Source organism: Lipotes vexillifer, unplaced genomic scaffold (assembly GCF_000442215.2).
Source record: "Lipotes vexillifer unplaced genomic scaffold, Lipotes_vexillifer_v1.1 scaffold487, whole genome shotgun sequence".
Lineage (NCBI taxonomy): Eukaryota > Metazoa > Chordata > Mammalia > Artiodactyla > Lipotidae > Lipotes > Lipotes vexillifer.
Window position 1 is genome coordinate 2817550 of NW_006782062.1, and position 18298 is coordinate 2835847.

General features: G+C 42.4%; 1 non-coding gene across 1 annotated transcript; it reads left to right on the forward strand.

Annotated features, from left to right (window-relative positions):
• Nucleotides 1-16382: 16382 nt before the first annotated feature.
• On the forward strand, nucleotides 16383-16455 carry TRNAG-CCC (transfer RNA glycine (anticodon CCC)). Its single transcript has one exon. It is a non-coding gene; the product is annotated as a tRNA-Gly (tRNA).
• Nucleotides 16456-18298: the final 1843 nt, after the last annotated feature.

Below are 18298 nucleotides of genomic sequence, written 5' to 3' on the forward strand. Positions count from 1 at the left end.
TCACTTGATGATACATTGTAAATATCTTTCTATAGCAAAATAGATATATTTCCATAACATTTTTAAAGGACAGCTTAATATTCATTATATGGGTGCATCATAATTTGTTTAATGCTTCACTTATTATTAGTTTCATTGCATTTTTAGCTTTTCCCTTGTACAAACAATGGTGTGATGAGCATCCTTGTACCATCATCTTTATGTACCTTGCCAGATGTACTGGTGTGGAGCCTTTCCATACTTTCAATTTATCTTCATAACAGCCTTGTGCGACGGCTATTCCTGTTACCCCCATTTCACACAGGGTGTTGAAGTTCACCTTCAGTAACTTGTCCAAAATTTCATTCAGCTCATCAGTGGAATCAGGACCTGAATCCAGATTCTACTGACATCAAGGATTGGCTCTTAACCACTACACTGTATTGGTCTATTTAATTACTACCTTAAGCAAATTTCTAGACCTAGAATTTCTGGTTAAGAAAGTATGCACATTTTAAAGGCTTTTGATACAGAGTATATAATTGCCTTCCAGAAAAGCCACTCACGTTTACATTCTACTCCCAGTGCAGTGGTGGGTGTGTGTGCTCATTTCCCTGCCACAGTGGCAATACTGGCTTTTATAGTTAAAAAAAAAAAAATCTCGTTGTTAAGGAAGTTTTTTTAAAAGGGGCTGTCTATCTAGAGGAAAGTCTGGTGTGGTTGTTCTTGGCTTCCCAAACTTCCTCTTGGCTGCCTGATTCAGAATTCCAGGGCTTGGCATGTGGAGCACAAAGAAGACAGTTGTTGAGTGACTGCATGACGGAATGCATAGATACACCTGCCTCTGCTGGTGGCCTCAGCTTGGCCACTTCCCACTGCAGTGGCTTTGGAAGGAGACCTCAGAGAGTGGCCATCGCTCTTGCCCTGGCCTCAATGAAAGAAGGGACCTTGCCCACTTGAGGAAGAGAGAATAAACAAAACCTAAGAGATGGCTTTTTCTTTCCCGGTCACCCACTCCGATGTGCAAAACTGTCTTATCTTCTTACAATAAATGTAATTTCTGACGCAGCAGAACGTTTTGAATTTAGTCATTTCTGGGTAAACTCAATCTAATTCAGACACTTCTCAGCAAGTTCAGGTTTATAATTCAGTCACTTTCAAGTTAAAATTACCCCTCGGATTTTCTTCTCCTTCCTCCCCCTCCTCCCTGGGGTGGATTCTAATCTCTTAGATGTTGATGCAACTGCCTCGGTGATCTTGGAGGACACTTCTGCCTCTTCATTTCAACTTCTTTTGCACTTTTGGGGCCCTTCCTCTCCAGGCACACCCTTGGATGCCCCCGGGCTGTCTGTAGGGTCCCCTGGGCTCCTGGGCTGTTGCTCAGGTGCAGTCTCACGTGTGCCTAAGTGCTGTGTGATCCAGAACTGCCACCTTTTTCAGATGAACTTCCCTCCTTCCAGCCTTAGCACTTCCTGTCAGCATCCCTGTTTTTGTAGCTTTTTTGTCATCCTAGGAGCCCAAGGCAACCTTCTTTATAAATACATTTACAACGCAGAAAAAATATTTTCTCAAATCACATGCTCTGATTTTGACTCAGAAAAATCTGTTTATTATACCTATTGCTGACTTTGAAATATAGGGGGCCGTAGAGATATTGTTTCAAAGAGTCAATGGATAGATTTTTTTTATCTATCACATTTACACATAAATGCAACTGCATGTTTCTCTCACTTGGACTCATGTTGTCGGCACAAATGTTCATTCTGATATATGAATGCATCCTTGGCATTCATGGATTTAACATTCCCAGTTTCAGCTATTTGCAGATGACCCAGAAGATTTATGACGTATAGCAATTTGTTCTGCTCAAGCACAGATTTGAATCACATGCTGTCTGGCCACAGTGGCCCAGGAGTCACTAGTAAACTTAGCTGGCTGCCCAGCATCCCTCTTTTGCAGGGTCACGCTTTCCATTCCTCCTTATATAGCCCATTATTTTCATTAAGCAACTCATTACAATGTTCTAGTTCCTTTCACTGAATTTAATGGGAAAAATTCTATTATGTGCGATGGTAGAATTCATGGATCTAGGCGTTTGACAAGTACTCACATGTACTCCTAGGTGATACATCTACAAGGGCTGCTGCACTACAGACTTTGCCCCCATGGCCAGCACAGGTCCCCTCCTGCCAGGAATGAGGGTGTGCTTGTAGAAATGCTGCCAGGAATCCAGGAATGTAGGACTGCAGGAGTGGCCGCCTGAGCATCTGGGAGGGGCCAGACATCACTCAACTGTCTCTGCAAGGTGAGTGGTCAGCCTGGGAACCCTGCAGCCTGGGCTTCTCCCTTCTGAAGCCAATAGAGTGCCCACAAGCCTGAGCTGAGAAGGTGAACAGGTCGGGGGGTGGGGGGCTGATGGTTGTGGGGACAGCCTGCAGACTCCAGCCCCAGCCAACCAGGAAATTCCGGGTAGCCAGTGGCCAAGGCCAGCTTTCTGTTTACCAGGACTCCACCTGTGACTCTTACCCCTGGCTCCTAGAATCCCAGGAGGAGGTTGTTTAAAAATACAGGTACTCGAGTTTCAGTCTATCAGAGTCTCTGGGGATTAGAAAGCCCACCCTTGGCTTAGAAACATCTTGACTGAAAATTTGGGGAGGATAACAGCAGGGAGAGCTGCCTCCTCCCAGGTGTCCGCGGAGTGCTTTCCAAACCTGAACCAAGACAGCTGAGAAGACTTCTAATGGAACATGGCTGTAGAGTGGAGCTGAGTGGCCTGAGTTTGTTCGTGTTCCTCAGTGATTATATTCTACTGAGAGAGCAGCTCTTTTAAATACATGGGGGGAGAACAAAAATGTTTTGGCAATTAAAATATATGCCTTGAGGAACTGTTCCAAACCATATTTTAAGTTTCCCCTTTAAAATGAAAATATTAGAAATGGATATGAATTCTCACTAATGTCATCTTTTCTTACTCCTCTCTTGACTGTCTTTTGTTTTAAATTGAATTAGGCAAGCTGCTGGTTCAGAAAAACACCTAATTATTTTTGCAGTCCTTTCATTCTACAAACATTTATTAAGCACTTATTAGTTGCAAGTCACTGTGGCAAGTATAAGTGGGAGAAAACCAAATAAATAAAATGAAGTCTCAGCCGCAGAGAGATTTGCGGTTCAGTAGGAGAGATATAAAATATGATTAAAGATAACAAATATGTAATACTGGGTAGAAACCATATGGGTATGTGTGGATCTTAAATGTAAATCTGCTGAGATACTTGGGCTGTGCAAAGTGAGAAACCAAGCCAGGATAACACAAACAGAATGAACCTTCCCCACAGATAGCAGTGCACCCCGGAGAGAGGGGGTTTCTGAGCCAGTGGTCTAAGGCAGTGTTTTTCAAAGTCTGGTTGGAAGAGTGCCCCCAGTCAGAATAACCTGGGACATTTGCAAAAAGGCACACCAGCCTCTCTTCAGCCCGAAAGGGAAACTCCAAGGCACGACCCAATGCTCTGCCTATGGGTTTTTCCATAAATTGTACTTTGGTGTCCTCTATAGACCTGTGTATATGGGGTTCGGCATGCCAAAGGGTCTTCAAGAATCTGGAGACAGTGGCCCGAGCATTCTTATCTGGAAGCAGCCCCTGAACTATGTCTGGTATACAAGGATTTTAAAACATGGTATAAGATGCATTCCTTAAATCTCTAAATCGAATATATATTTCTCTGAACTCACTCTACTTTGACTGGTGGAAGACTCAAAACTCTGATTGCCTTTTCTTTGAGACTGCACAGAAACTGAGTTTATTAGGGGCTCATGGGGCACAATGAGGATGGGCAGCATTGGTCCATGGTGCTGCCCTTATTACTCCTCCCCGTTGGGGCTGATCTCCTGACTATACTGGGAGTTCAGGCAGACATTTTGCTCCCTAGCGACTGCTCAGGGGTTCCACCACCTGCTGTGCTCTCACAGTGTCTCCCTTCTAAAGGCATACTGTGATGTAGGAGTGATGCATAAAGAAGGACCTGTCTCTACACCATGCATGAATTCCCCACCCACTAAAAAACTCAAATCCAAAGAAAAAAGCCTTCCCATTCTAAGGCTCCTCAACTCTCACCTCCACAGTGGCTGGATCTTGCTGCCTCAGCCCAATAAATATTAACCAATTTTCTGTCTCCAAATCTCACCAACCCCTCTATATTCAGGGGAGATTTCAGAGCAGTTTCTCTTCCTGAATGAAGTATAAGAGACCTGAGACATTTAGAAGTACACTTTCCTCTTTGATGGACTAGGACTGAGGTGGGAGAGGCTAGGAAAAGGAGACGCAAATATCTGTGAATTTCTTTCATAGTAACACACCCATTTGTTTCCTTCTGTACCAGTCCTTGCAAGGAAATGCCCCAGCTGCTTCGTGGTTGACATGACTCCATCCTTCTTTAGAAAGTAGTTCTCTTGCTGAAGACAAAAATTAGGAAGGGATGAGTCCTGCAGAAACAGTGGATGTCCATACACTATTTGAAGAACTATATTGGAATCCTTAGTCTTTTCAAGTAGAATCTATATATTTTTTTCTTACCCATTGTTCTCCAGAGTGTTATTTGGATATGAAAAGGTAGTTTCAGACCAAATGTTGAAGGGCCTTGTACTAAGGAGTCTGGACTATATTTTTCTAAGCAATGGAGAGCTTTGTGCAGGAGAGCGAAACAAGTAGACTTTTATATTGGGCAACTAACTCAGGCAGCCATGAGGAGGATGGATTAGAAGAGGAGTCTGGAGGTGGGAGCCTGTTGTTGGCGGCTGCAACAATTTACACAATCCTGTTTCAGATTCTTTATGCACATACCTGCTTATCTCTCTAGATTGTGATCTCCTCAAAAATAGGGATTGTAAGGTTCAATTTTTGTTTCCTCCTCCCTCAACCCCCAAATTCTCAAATATATTAGTTTTCACATTTTTTGACACTTAATACATATTGATTAAATTAGATTGGCCCCAAATGAGCTCTTAGAATAAGAACACTGAAAAACAGAGAATCTCCATTTTCACAAGATTTTCACTGTGGTGTACTATTGGGGTGAAAGCAGGGCTCTTTATTTTGGCAGTAAAACTGATGACAGCTGTAAACCTTTCTTCCCCTCCCCTGCCTATTAGCACCCAGAAACGAATTCACTACTCTGTTTTATAATATCTGTTCATGACAATAGAATATTAAATCCACATTCCAAAGTCATAAATATTATAAACCACATTTTTACATGGTATTGCATAGCCTCTGTCTTTTGTGACAATTTGGCATGGAATTACAAGTAGCGTGCATTAAATTTCATATGCTCCTTAATTTTCTTATCTCTTCATTTGCATGCATATATTTTATAATCATTCATTCTGGTAATAAACCCCACAGGCTTTTAAATTGAACTGAAGTCCCAGATGCTTTAAAAGAATTTCTGTTGCATAATTGTACTGGTTTGCTTGAAAACAAACAATAAGGTATGACTTAAATATTCTGCTCAGGAGAGGAGTCAAACTCTTCCTTAAAATTCTCTGGCTTCTATTGACTGGTGAGAAAAAGATTCCACAAACAAAAGTGAGTATAAAAATGATGGAGCAAGGGAAAGAGAGACAGTAGTGGCTTTCTGAAGATTCCACTCTCTAGAACCACATACATATTTCTAGTGAAAGTATTTGTGAATTAGCCTTAGAGCTTACTCCCCAGCCAGAGACGGGGAGTTAGTGTATTGACACAAATGTTTATGGAAGGCACAGGAGAAGAATTGTTCTTCCCCTGGTGGGAACACCTGAGTGGGCCAAGGTAGAAGAAATGTTTAGTACTTGGAGAGAATTCTCAGGGCTTGAATTTGTTATCTGTTGCTGCACAACAAATTACACCTAAACATATCAGCCTAAAATAACAATTTTTTTTCCCTGTGGATGAGGAATCTGGTAGCCGTTTAGCTAGGTGGTTCTGGTCCTGGGTTTCTCATGAGGTTGCATGCAGGTGTTTGCTAGGGCTGCAGTCTCACCTGAACACTTGCTTGGGGGAAGGAGTCTTGTCTGAGCTCACCTGCATGGTTGTTGACAGACTGTTTCCTTGTTGGCTGTTGGCTGGAGACTTCAGTGCATCTAAAGTCTCTGTAGGCATCTACAGAGCATCTCTGTAGGCTACCCAAGTGTTTTCGTGACATGGCAGCTGGCTTCCCCTGGAGTGTGTGCTCCAAGACAGAGAGACAGAGAGAGAGAGAGGGTGTGTGTGGGGGGAGCGCACTCAAGACAGAAATTGCATTTTAAAAAGAACCTACCCAGACCAATGCAGGTACAACGGGAGAGAGTACAAGAGTATGAATACTAACAGGTGGGGTTCATTGGCGGCCACCTTAGCCGCTGCCTACCCTAGTACTGGACTTGGTAGTGGCAGTGACTCAGGACCACAACCTGAAGATGGCTCTGAATCATGTGCTTGGTTGATGAAGGCAGAGAAGAAGATGGGAAAGGGTTGAGGTGATAAGAGTGCACTCAGCTGCCCTCCCTTCTCAGTATCTACCCAGTGCCACATCTCTACAGCTTTTTCTCTGAGCTGTTTCTGCACAATTGGTGGAGAGAGCACTTGTTTAGGAGTTAGGTGTCACGTGATTCGGGTTTAAATGTGGCTTGACTACTAAAAATTTGGAGGCAGTAAGATACATTTTGAAACAAGTATAGACTTTGGAGTTTAATAGGTTTCACTCAAAGCCAGGACTCAGCTCTCATTGGTAATGTGATCTTTGGTAAACCATAGGCAAGCCTTGTGAGGCTTAGTTTCCTTTTATAGGAAATGGGGATGACATTTTACCTTTTAGGGTAGTTGAAAAGATTAAATAAAATGCTATTTTCCTTGCCCTTTCCTTGTATGGCATTAAATTCTCACTTCACCCCTCTGGATTTTTTCTCAATGGGAAAAAGGCAGAGATGAGGAATTTTACCCAGTGGAGTCACTGATGTGCTCTCTGTGGTTCTGAGCTGTGCCTTACCTGGTTCTGAGTCTGAGCAGGGCACCAGGCTGGGGTGGCACACATGATCAAGCCTACGTCATGGTGAAGATGGGGGTGGATGGATGCAGGGTGAGAAGGGCTGAGAGCTGTGCTTTTTCTCATGCATGCACAATATTTTTGCCCAGTGCTTAAAGGGAACATAGAGGAGGAAGTATGACTGATGGTTTGTATATTGTTGGTGCTGCAGAAATAAGGAAGAAAAAATGTCTAGCAAATAAAAACCAACCAAACAAACAAGCACAAAAACTTGGGCAAAAAGGAATGGTAAATCACTCTCGTGAGAACGCATGAATGTTAGTCCATGTTTTCAATTCTTGACAGTGTTCTTTCAGACATGGAACACATATCCACCAGCTCAAGTACAAAAAGGGAGGTGGTGGAAGAAGGGGTTAAAAAAGAGCTCATAGAATCCATTTGGAGTTGGGAGTTGGAAATGAAAAATGAAGCTACTGTCATGGTTTCTGGGGAGTCTGTTTCTCTCTGTCCATCCACCCTGATGTTTGTCTTGAGCAGCTTGCCCTCCTCACTAACCTTACATGTGGCTCTGTATGACTTCAATAGCCCCAACTTTGTATCCTGGTCTCTTGGGCCCAGTACCCACCACAGACCAGCTCTATGTCCTGTTCGCACAGATTCAAAGAGAGCGGATCTTGTTGGTAATTGGTTAGGAAATGAGTTGGCTGGCCTTGGGGTAGATGTCAATCTTAGAACTGGCTGCACTGCCGTTTTCTAGAAGGGACTATGAGAGAGTCAATGAAATTGCATCTATTACATCATTTCTCCCTGGAATAGATGGTCTACTATTCCATTGTGATGCAGAAAGTGGTTACCAGGCTACCCCTTTGCATTTAGGGGATTGTGGGGGATGGAAGAGTTTGAAAAGTTTGAAGTAGAGAAGCAGCTAATAGACCCTCTGTCCTCCCAGGAGCGACAAACCTGGTGATGGGAAAAGATAAAGCTCCTTTTTTCTTGTACCTGAAGTAATGCACATTCTGTAAGTCAGTAGTTTCCAGACTTAGAGCGTTTACAGAGCAATAAAATTAGACAAGAGTGTAGACTGACATAAGATTGTGGACTTTATATTTTGCCAAGTAAAGACCCTAAAAAGCTCCAACAGTTAGTACTTTTTAAAATCATTTCATGAAAGAAAAGATATTACCACCTCAATGAAATACAAAGGACATACTCTCAGACTACAGGAGAGTCCTTTAAATTAGGTACATTTAGATTTATGAGAAACCAGCTATATTGTCCTTCCTTATTTCCTCTCATTGTATGCAAGGTCTTGAAAGTTTCGTCACAGGCTGACACTAGTTGATGGGTTGGTATTCATCAGCTGACTTGTGTTTGGGAACTGTTGCTGTAGTTTAACAGGAACACATAGGTCATAGAAGGTTAGAGCGAGTCATCAAGTGACAGGGTGAGAAATCAGCATTATTTGATCATTTATTCATTCATTCATTCATTGAACAAATATTTGGTGAGCAGGACCGTGTGATTCATAGATATCAAACAACTTGTTCAAGATTACTGATTAATTTTAGTTAGTTGATTGCAGAATTGGGTAAACAATCAGTAATCTTTCTACGTATACCCTTTTGACTTTCAATTGGACAGACTGTGGGAGATTAAATAGAATTATTAAACATTGTAGAAGCAAGACTTTGCATTTTTCAAAGAAGGAGTCATGGCCAAATTAAACCTCTAGGAAAAAAAAAAGGTTAAACTAGCTATTGCTATTCAAATTAAAAACAAAATTGCTTTTGCCAGTGTACTAAAATGTAAAAACCTGAATCATTTTCACTAAATTAAATCTTAAATTTAAAATTTCTTTCATTTTTTCTTCTTGATAGATATTACTTTTATAAATGCACATATATGGAAAACATTTTTATTTCAAGGAAGACTGCTTAGATAGCTATATTTTTGTTCATAACAATTTCCCCCTCTTTCTTCAAGGCATTATATCATTTCTGTGGGCGTTTGGAAATTTCTAATTCTCAGGATTTCTGATCATGACCAAATTTCATTCAGGTGCTGCTCCTCTTCAAATAAAAAAGTTTGAATAAAACCTTTATCTTGGTTTGACAGAGAGAAAAAGTAAAGGGAGAGGTGTCCCAATTCTCTCAGTTTCCATTAACTTGAAGCAGAAGCTTTGCCTGTGGTAAAGAAGATATTCCGATGGCAAAAAGACTGGGGAGATTAAGTGGCTTTCACACCACCATGTAGGATGTCAGTCACTGAATATCTAGATAACCTGATTTCCCGATCCACCCTTCCCTACATTACAGGTAACTTACGGTGCCAGTGATTTGCACTTTAATGGAGTTGCAAAGTCTGTGAACTTCATTCCTCTGCGTTCCATTCCCATTGCCTATAGCTTATATTTAATGTTAATGTGCTCTGGGTCACTTCCCCTTCTTAGATGCATTTATAGGATTGAAGGATTTACATGAAATTATATTTGGCTTTAAATTATGAAAAATTTGGTAAATACCAGAAAAAACATAAATGCAAATTAAAATTACCAGAAATTCCATTTCCCAAAGAAAACCACTGTTAGCATTTTGGCATATGGCCCTCTCCCTACCCCCCTGCAAAATGGAAAGAAAAATATGCTATTTAGAATAGCAGTGACTACAGAGCTCCTGCATTCTATAGGAGTGGCATAATTCATCTCAGGTGAGGGTTTTTTTGTTTTTTGTTTTTTGTTTTCATTCTGATTCTGGACATTAGAATCCAAATCAGTCCCATATTTAAGACTTGATACATACATGAAAAAGTTGGTATTAGTCTACAAACAACTTGCAAGAAGTAAAAATTCGCACTGCATACAAGGGACAAAAAAGGAGAAGTGTAATTCATTCAAATTGCAGTATTGTGTCTGTTTAGATACACTATCCTATAGCAGCTACCTCTGTTAATTGTCATGCCCATTCAGGCTATAACAATGTTATTGCTTTTTGGCTTGCATATTGATATACAGTGTTTTTCACTGTGATCAAGAACTGGGTGGGGGGGGTGTGGAAGGAGAGAGATTTAGCGAGCTGTGACACAACTAAGATTTTACATTGCAATGTCTCTTTGGTTTGTTGTGTTTTGTCAAAGATGTGTCTGGTATCTATTGTTTTTATTATTTCCAGCTGTCTTAATTATTTCTCTCATTTGATTTTAATTCTGCTTTCAAAGAGGAGCTGGCTTGCCAGGTGGTTATTATTTTTTCTAAAGTCTTTCAGCTCTAATTAAAAAAACGTCCAAAGAAAGTCATTATTTCAGCATTTACTTGTAACATGTTTATGTCCTCATTGAAGAGGGAAGTCACGTGTCCCTAATGCTGATTTCTATTGTTGGCACTGCCACCCACACCCAAGGAGAGAAGAAACAGTACAACCTTTCAGAATGTGTGTGTAGTTTTTCTTAAAAGAAAAAGCATTGTGTTCTTAACTGGAAATAAAATGTTGAAGTAAGACAAATGTTGCATATGAATGCCCTTAAAAAAATAACCCTAACTAACATCCACTGCTTGTTAGTAGTTTTAGTTTTCACAAGCTAGGTATTTTTGCGTTACATTTTAATAACCCACAATTTAATGTTAGTAAAAAAGGAATAAAAGACTGGATCTTGAGGCAAAGGGAAATATGAGGCCAAAGTCAGCTCCATAGGCTTTGATGGGTCAGTTATTTATTTTTCTGTGAGAGGTGAAGCAAATAAATGTCCGTTCTTCATGTTTTAGTGAGAGAAAAATTAAACTGCTCTTGGCAGTTTTCCTTTGGAAAACTTTGCTCCATCAACCTTTTCCCCAAACTCGCCTCATTGGCAGAAGGGACCTGGGTGATCTCAGTCCCATTTGGAGCCAGGTTCCCCAACCTTTGCCCTGTGCCCTGGATACCCCTTCACCCACTGCCTTTCACCAACTTCGTCCAGACACTCTGTCTCAATCGAGGTCACGTCGCCTTTCACTCTTCCTCCAAGGGATTTCCAAAGCTGGCTGCTCAGCGGTGGGTGGTACCCTGATACATGGGTGTTGCTGCCTTGAAAGTCAGCCTGCGGCCTCTCTGTGTACACAGACACTTCACAGTGTAGTCCACAGCCGGGCTACCCCAGAGGGGCAGAGTCTGCAGGTCGAATCTGCACTGCTTCTGATAACGTTATCAGATGCACCTAAAATCTGTGCCGAGCACACGAAAGCGCTGATCACATTCCTGATGCTCTCTGCCTGCCTTTCTCAAGGCACACATAGTAAAATCACTTTGCAAGAGGGGGTCATGTGAAGGTGGAGGCCCTGAGCCTTGTGTCCTCCTCCGAACATTGGGTTCCTTTTGCTGGGTGGATGCGAAGGCTCGGTGTATTTGCGAAAGTGCCAGTTACAGAGCTGTTGTCAATAAATACGAGTTTGCTACCCTTCCTCCCCCAGGTAAATATTCCAAACCCGGATCATTTCTCTAAGGTAGGCCAGTGGAGAGTATGTGTAGAGTCTTTACGTATGACTGTTGTTACATGACGCCTGCTCCATGAGGTCCCTGCTAGACGCATCGCTGGAAATGGAAGTCAGGATTAAAAAACAAGTGGTGGGGCTTCCCTGGTGGCGCAGTGGTTGAGTCCGCCTGCCGATGCAGGGGACACGGGCTCGTGCCCAGGTCCAGGAGGATCCCACATGCCGTGGAGCAGCTGGGCCCGTGAGCCATGGCCGCTGAGCCTGCGCGTCCGGAGCCTGTGCTCCGCAACGGGAGAGGCCACAGCAGTGAGAGGCCCGCGTACCGCAAAAAGAAAAAAAAACAGACAAGTGGTGGTAGGAACAGTTTTCTAGGAATGCTTGGGTTATGACGGCCATTTTATCCTTTTTAAAAAGAAACCTAAGGCTAGAATTATGGACATGGCCTTTTTCCTTTCTGTGGAATAGGAGCATAGTTTCTGGAAGAAGGAGCACAAAGCATAAAAACTCTCCTAGACCCAGAATTGTAAAATATATTTTAGAACTGATCTAGATCTAGCTTTCAGTATATGCCCCCTGACACAAAAGGAGTGCTGCCTTTGTCCCTTCACTTCACACCTCCCAGACACAGCATAGTCACGTGCATCCACAGGCACCCATGATTCCCGCCGTTTGTAGCCTGCTGCGGGCTGCTCCCTGCAGCAGCAGTGGCCAAAGCCGACCATCTTATCTGCTCCCTTTGCTGCACTGTGAACAGGAACAGCTCCATCCTGAACCACAGAAGCTCTTCTTAACCCTAGGACTGAGAATCCTCAGTGAGCACCCAGCTAGTGGATGGAGAGAAGGTCAGAGGTGGGTGGGTTCCAGTTATTCTTCATTTATAGAACTTGGATCCTCTCTATACAGAATAGCCAAGCACCTTGAAAACCCTATCTCCTCAACTTCCCTGCTCTCATCATTTGGAAGTGAGGGCTTCATTACCAGAATCTTCAGGTTCCTGGCACTGTGATCCAGGAATGATTCTTAGAGACTATTTCTATAGCACAGCCTAGAGAGAAATGGTTGTCTAATCCCGAATTTACATAAAAAGATAATTCTGTACGCCATTGGGATTACTAAAATAATTTTTAAAAAGTGTACTTAAAGCTATTTTAGGCATCTCTATGTGCTCATGGTACAACGGCCTTTGTGAATAAAAGTGAAGTGTAATTATTTGATAATCACTTGGAGCAGCTTTTTCCCCTCTGTGTCTGCTTAACTCCTGCTCATCTTTAGGTCTCAGCTCTAACGTCCCCTTCTCAGGGAGGCCTTCCCCGACCCCCTGGGCCAGGTTACTTCCCTTTGCAGCATTTATCTTAATTAATAGTAAAGACTTATGGGTGTCAAATCAGCAGCAAAGAGGCTCCAGAATCATATGGCTCATGTTGGAAGCTTGGCTCCATCTCTTACTTGCTTTGTGATATTGGGCAATTTATTTAACTTTTCTGCATCTCTGTCTTAGTCCGTTCGGGCTGCTAGAACAAATCCCACAGACTGGATGGCTTATAAACAGCAAACATTTATTTCTTATAGTTCTGGAGGCTGGAAGTGCAGGAACAGAATGACAGCATGGGGGTGGTTCTGGTGGAGGTGCTCTTCTGGGCCTCCTCTTGCTGTGTCCTCCCACGGTGGAAACAGCAAGACAGCACTCTGGGGCCTCTTTTAGAAGGGCACTAATCCCATTCATGAGGGGTCTACCCTATGACCTAAACACCTCCCAAAAGCCTCACCTCCTAATGCCATCACATTGGGGGTTAGGATTGCAACATAAAAATTTTGGAGGGACACAAACACTCAGTCTATAGCAATAGGCAGTGTTTCATCTTGTCACTTCACTATGTAATGGGGATTCTCTGTTACATGTCATATAAGACCATGCTCCCCAGCCTGGCTCAAACCAGAGACAAATAGACACATGAAGGATGATACACATTTACATTTTTTTAAAAAATGCCTGTTTACCACTAGGTATAGATTTCCTTTTTAAGAATTTGGCAGTATGAATATATGATGATCTGAATTCTCAGTAGACAATATTTTTCTGCTCATCCTAATGAGAAACATTTTTTTTTTTTTTTTTTTTTTTGCGGCACATGGGCCTCTCACTGTTGCGGCCTCTCCCGTTGCAGAGCACAGGCTCCGGACGCGCAGGCTCAGCGGCCATGGCTCACGGGCCCAGCTGCTCTGCGGCATGTGGGATCTTCCCAGACCGGGGCATGAACCCGTGTCCCCTGCATCGGCAGGCGGACTCTCAACCACTGCGCCACCAGGGACGCCCTAGTGAGTAACATTTTCATTTTTGCCATGCTCTTTTCCTCATACATCTTGGTCTTGTTGCCAATTTTTTCTTCCCATACCTTTGGAAATGGACTTTGCTATCAGCTATTACCTTCTTTAGTTACTTTTCTAGGTGTGTTCAGATATTTTACTTGTTTTAAATAGAATTATGTCTGCTTTTCTTTTTCCACTTCTTGACTCCTGTTACTCTTCCTAGTCAGAACTCTTGAGCCCAATATACCACCTGCCTCCTTCTCCTATTTTAGCCATCTCAAATCTTATATAGGCTCATAACTTCAACATGTTAGAGTTGAATGGGACCTTAGGGAACAAGGACCAGCTCCATCATTTTACAGATGAGAAATCTGAGCCTCAGAAAAAGAAGTAATTTGCCCAACATGGTGGAGCTAGTTAGTGGAGGGGCTGGGATCAGACCTCTGGACTTTGAATCTGACACTCCTGCAATGGGCCACATCCCTGCCACTTTGCATTCACATCACTCAACTCTTTCATTTTCTTTTTTTTTTTTTTTCTCTTTGTGGTATGCGGGCATCTCACTGTTGTGGCCTCTCCCGTTGTGGAGCACAGGCTCCGGACACGCAGGCTCAGCGGCCATGGCTCACGGGCCCAGCCCCTGCGTGGCATGTGGAATCTTCCCGGACCTGGGCACGAACCCGTGTCCCCTGCATCGGCAGGCGGACTCTCAACCACTGCGCCACCAGGGAAGCCCTCTCATTTTCTTTAACACATTATAAACTCTCTTCTCCTAGAGAACCTTAACATTTCCTTTAAGAAACCTGAGACTAGCTAGGTTTCTCTGCTTTCTTTTCTCTTTTTCCCTTACTTAAGGAATGTATTTAGGTTGCTCTTTGGGTCTGAACTGGGTCTAGAGACTGAATTGTTTGGTGAAGTTAGACTCATATCTGGCTAGAAAATAACCAAAGCATATTGTGCAATGCTCTGCTCAGATAGTTAGCAATGATGACCCAAATTCCCAGACTAGACAGAAACACTGAGATCCAACATTTGGCCTTTCTGAAATAAATTTTAGATAGTTTTTCCCAAAATGAATTTTAAGCAGTCTTTCCCTGGGTCATTCTCTCAAGGATTACTTTTATAGTTACATGGAAAAAGAAAAGGTACAATGTCACTGATTTTAAATAAAAGCTGGATTAAAAATCTGAAGCATCACCATATATTTTAGTAGGCAATTCACAAGTAGAGTAAATTTGCAAATAGAATTAACTAACTGAATGGATAAGAAACATTTATGGCCTTTGTGTCAAGCATGCTATGGTATAAAGGACTAGGCTGGCTGCCTTTTAGAGAAGTTATATAAATATATGGATGAGCAGGGTCATCCATCCTCCCCGATGGCCACGTAGGAACAGGCCATTGAGAAGGAACAGATCATCCTCAACTTATTTATAAAATGTGCCAGGAAGACATTACATATATTAATCAACCCAAAAAAATCACTAATAGCATGCCATTAAAAAACCTAGTGAATGAAACCCCAAAGATGTAAAGAAAAAGAGAACTTTATGGTCAAAGCATAAAATATGGTATAAGTAAGAGATTGCTAAATTTATGTAGTAGCCATTTTTTAAACTCATCTAAATGTCACAGCAGAAACGCTGTATCACAGCAGAAACTAATCTTTCCCCGTGCAAAATGTGACGTTATCTAAGGCCCCTTTATTAGGGTACCTACTATTAGAGGCACTTGCCAATATTGTGGGTGTGTTCTTAACAGCTAATTAAAGGGGCAAAATTCCAAGCTCTCTTATAATCCAGTTGACACATGCAATATTTATTACAGAGCAGTGGGAGTTCATTATTTCATCAACAGGCTGAAAAATTGGAAGGTTTGTTAAAATTGAACAACTGGTTTACAATAATGGAATTCAATATCAGATATGGAGCAACCCAGTGGACCCCTCTCTTTTTATAACTCCAGTTAGTTCAGTAAACAAGGTATCAAGCTTATGTGATGAATGGGATGGAAAGAGCCTGCCCTTTTAATGGCTTCCAACAGTGGTTTACCAAGTTACCTGAGACTATAAAGCAAACATTGAAAAGGCTACCCTTGTCAGATTTCTTGTTCTTATGTGGCCAGAATTTATAGCAATGGGAAAAGAAAATTAAGGCAGCTAAAAGTAGGTGTCTCCGTTGCTTTTCTTGGAGTAATTTTAACATTTCCCCCATATTACATGAATAATTTGCACTTAACAGCTGCAAATGTTGCCTCCTGCAAGTATAACTGAAGTGGTGTTGTGGATAAGCTCAGTGATGCTCTGATACCTGCAGGAGCTCCCAGAAAGCAGGGGTGATAGTCAAAATATCTAACAACTAATAGGATATAGGTTCTGACCAATTCATTTGGACCCCGGCTGGGATGCTTTACCTGCCAGCTAAACAGAAGCCCTGTTGGAAGTGTCCTCTGTTGAGGTATCTTGGAATTCATGGGGCGACTATCCACGACTACTGGCTTGGAGTCCTCCTCTCTGGGTCCACCAACTTTATAAAGATGCTCAGATGATTCAGAATCTGGGGATTACCCAAGAGTTGCATATTCACTCCTGTATAGTTTTGTGTTGGGATTTAAAAAAAAAAAAAAAAGGGACAGGGACTTCCCTGGTGGTCCAGTGGCTAAGACTCTGAGCTCCCAATGCAGGGGGTCCAGGTTCGATCCCTGGTCAGGGAACTAGATCCCACATGCCACAACTACAAATTCACATGCCGCAACTAAAGATCCTGCATGCTGCAACTAAGACCCAGTGCAGCCAAATAAATAAATAGATAAATAATTTAGAAGACAACAACAACAGCAAAAAGCAAAACAGGGGCAGCATGACAAGTTGGCAAGAGCTCTGGATTGAATGACCAAAAGATTCTGAATTCATGTCCCAACTCTGCTGCTTACCAGCTGCATGACCGTGGATGATACCCATGGTCTCCCACTTAACTATAGAATGAAGGTACTGGACTAAATTTCCTTTCTGTTCCATGATTCATTTCAACTCAACACTCATGCCTGCTCATAGGTGATTAATAAAACCTTCCAGCTTTCTGAATTGTGAAAGTGCACAGTCTCCTTTCAGTGGAAATTTGAGTTTGCTATGCAAGTCACTCCACCTTCATGAGATTCATAGGGTTGGTTATTGAGTACTATTAAGTAAAAAATGTTGTCAGGTCAGGAGTTTCGTATTCTCGTACATCTTATAGACTTCAGTATCATGTTACATGAAATTGACACAGTTTCTTAAATGCAAAACATTGCATGTCTGGGGTTCAGACTATATCTCTAAAGAAGAAATGCCACATGGGCAGAAAGTTTTGAAGCCGCGCGCTGGAGTTAGTTATCTCCTTTATGTGCTGCCAGTCTTATTCTGCAGATTGCGAAAGAGGAATAAGTAGACTAATTTTGTAATGTTTCATGTGTCTCTTAAAAACACCATGTTTATCCATTACTATAAGGAGGGGGAAGCAAAGACTTCTGTTGTTAATGCCTCTGGCCTAGCTGCTGTGCAGGCGACCAACAAGCACCTACCTTGCCCCTTCCTGCCACCACATTTTATTGAGACTTAAAAATGCCCATTTCCTGGGCTTCCCTGGTGGCGCAGTGGTTGAGAGTCCGCCTGCCGATGCAGGGGACACGGGTTCGTGCCCCGGTCCGGGAAGATCCCACATGCCGTGGAGCGGCTGGGCCCGTGAGCCATGGCCGCTGAGCTTGCGCGTCTGGAGCCTGTGCTCTGCAATGGGAGAGGCCACAACAGTGAGAGGCCCGCGTACCGCAAAAAAAAAAAAAAAATGCCCATTTCCTAAAAAATTGTGGCAAGGAAGAAGCATTGTCTCTGCCTTCTTCACAGGTGGGTAGGTAGACAGGGCTTGCTTGCCAAGTCAAAATCTTTGTGTGGGGTAAATTCCTTCTTACACCGATCATAAAGTAAGCATCTGACATTTCCTGCAAATGCTCTATTTCTTCATACAGAATTGACCTGCCAAAAACATTGTGTTTACAGTCTAAATATTTGGATCATAACCCAAAAGGGTGGGGGAGTATGTCTTCCTTAATATTTTGCACAGTAATGTGTCCAGTAAATGTTAATTATGATAATAAATAATCAAAAAAGAGCATGTTGAGGGGGAAAGTGTGAGGAGTCAGGAATTGTAAATTGCATTAGTTATGAGAATTATTTCAAGGAAAAAATGAAAAAATACCTCCTGACTGCCCATCCCGCTGCAGACATTTTCCTAGTTTCAGAGCCCAGAGGACATGCTTCATTCTGAGACAGGTGAGGCTTGTAAAGACGACTGGAGGGTTTAGGCTGGAACTACAGTCTGGGGTGTGAAGCTTCCTAAAGGCCTAATGGGCATTATGTTTGGTCCAGGAGCAGATTCAAATCCCAGAGCACTGTCTCTGGAATTGGGAAAACTTGGGTTCTGGTCCAGGTTCTAATAGTTCTAAGTGATCTCTCTCCATGCCCATTTCCTCATCTGTAAGACAGGGTTAACAAAGGCTTCTGTCGAGGCTTTTATGAGTGTTA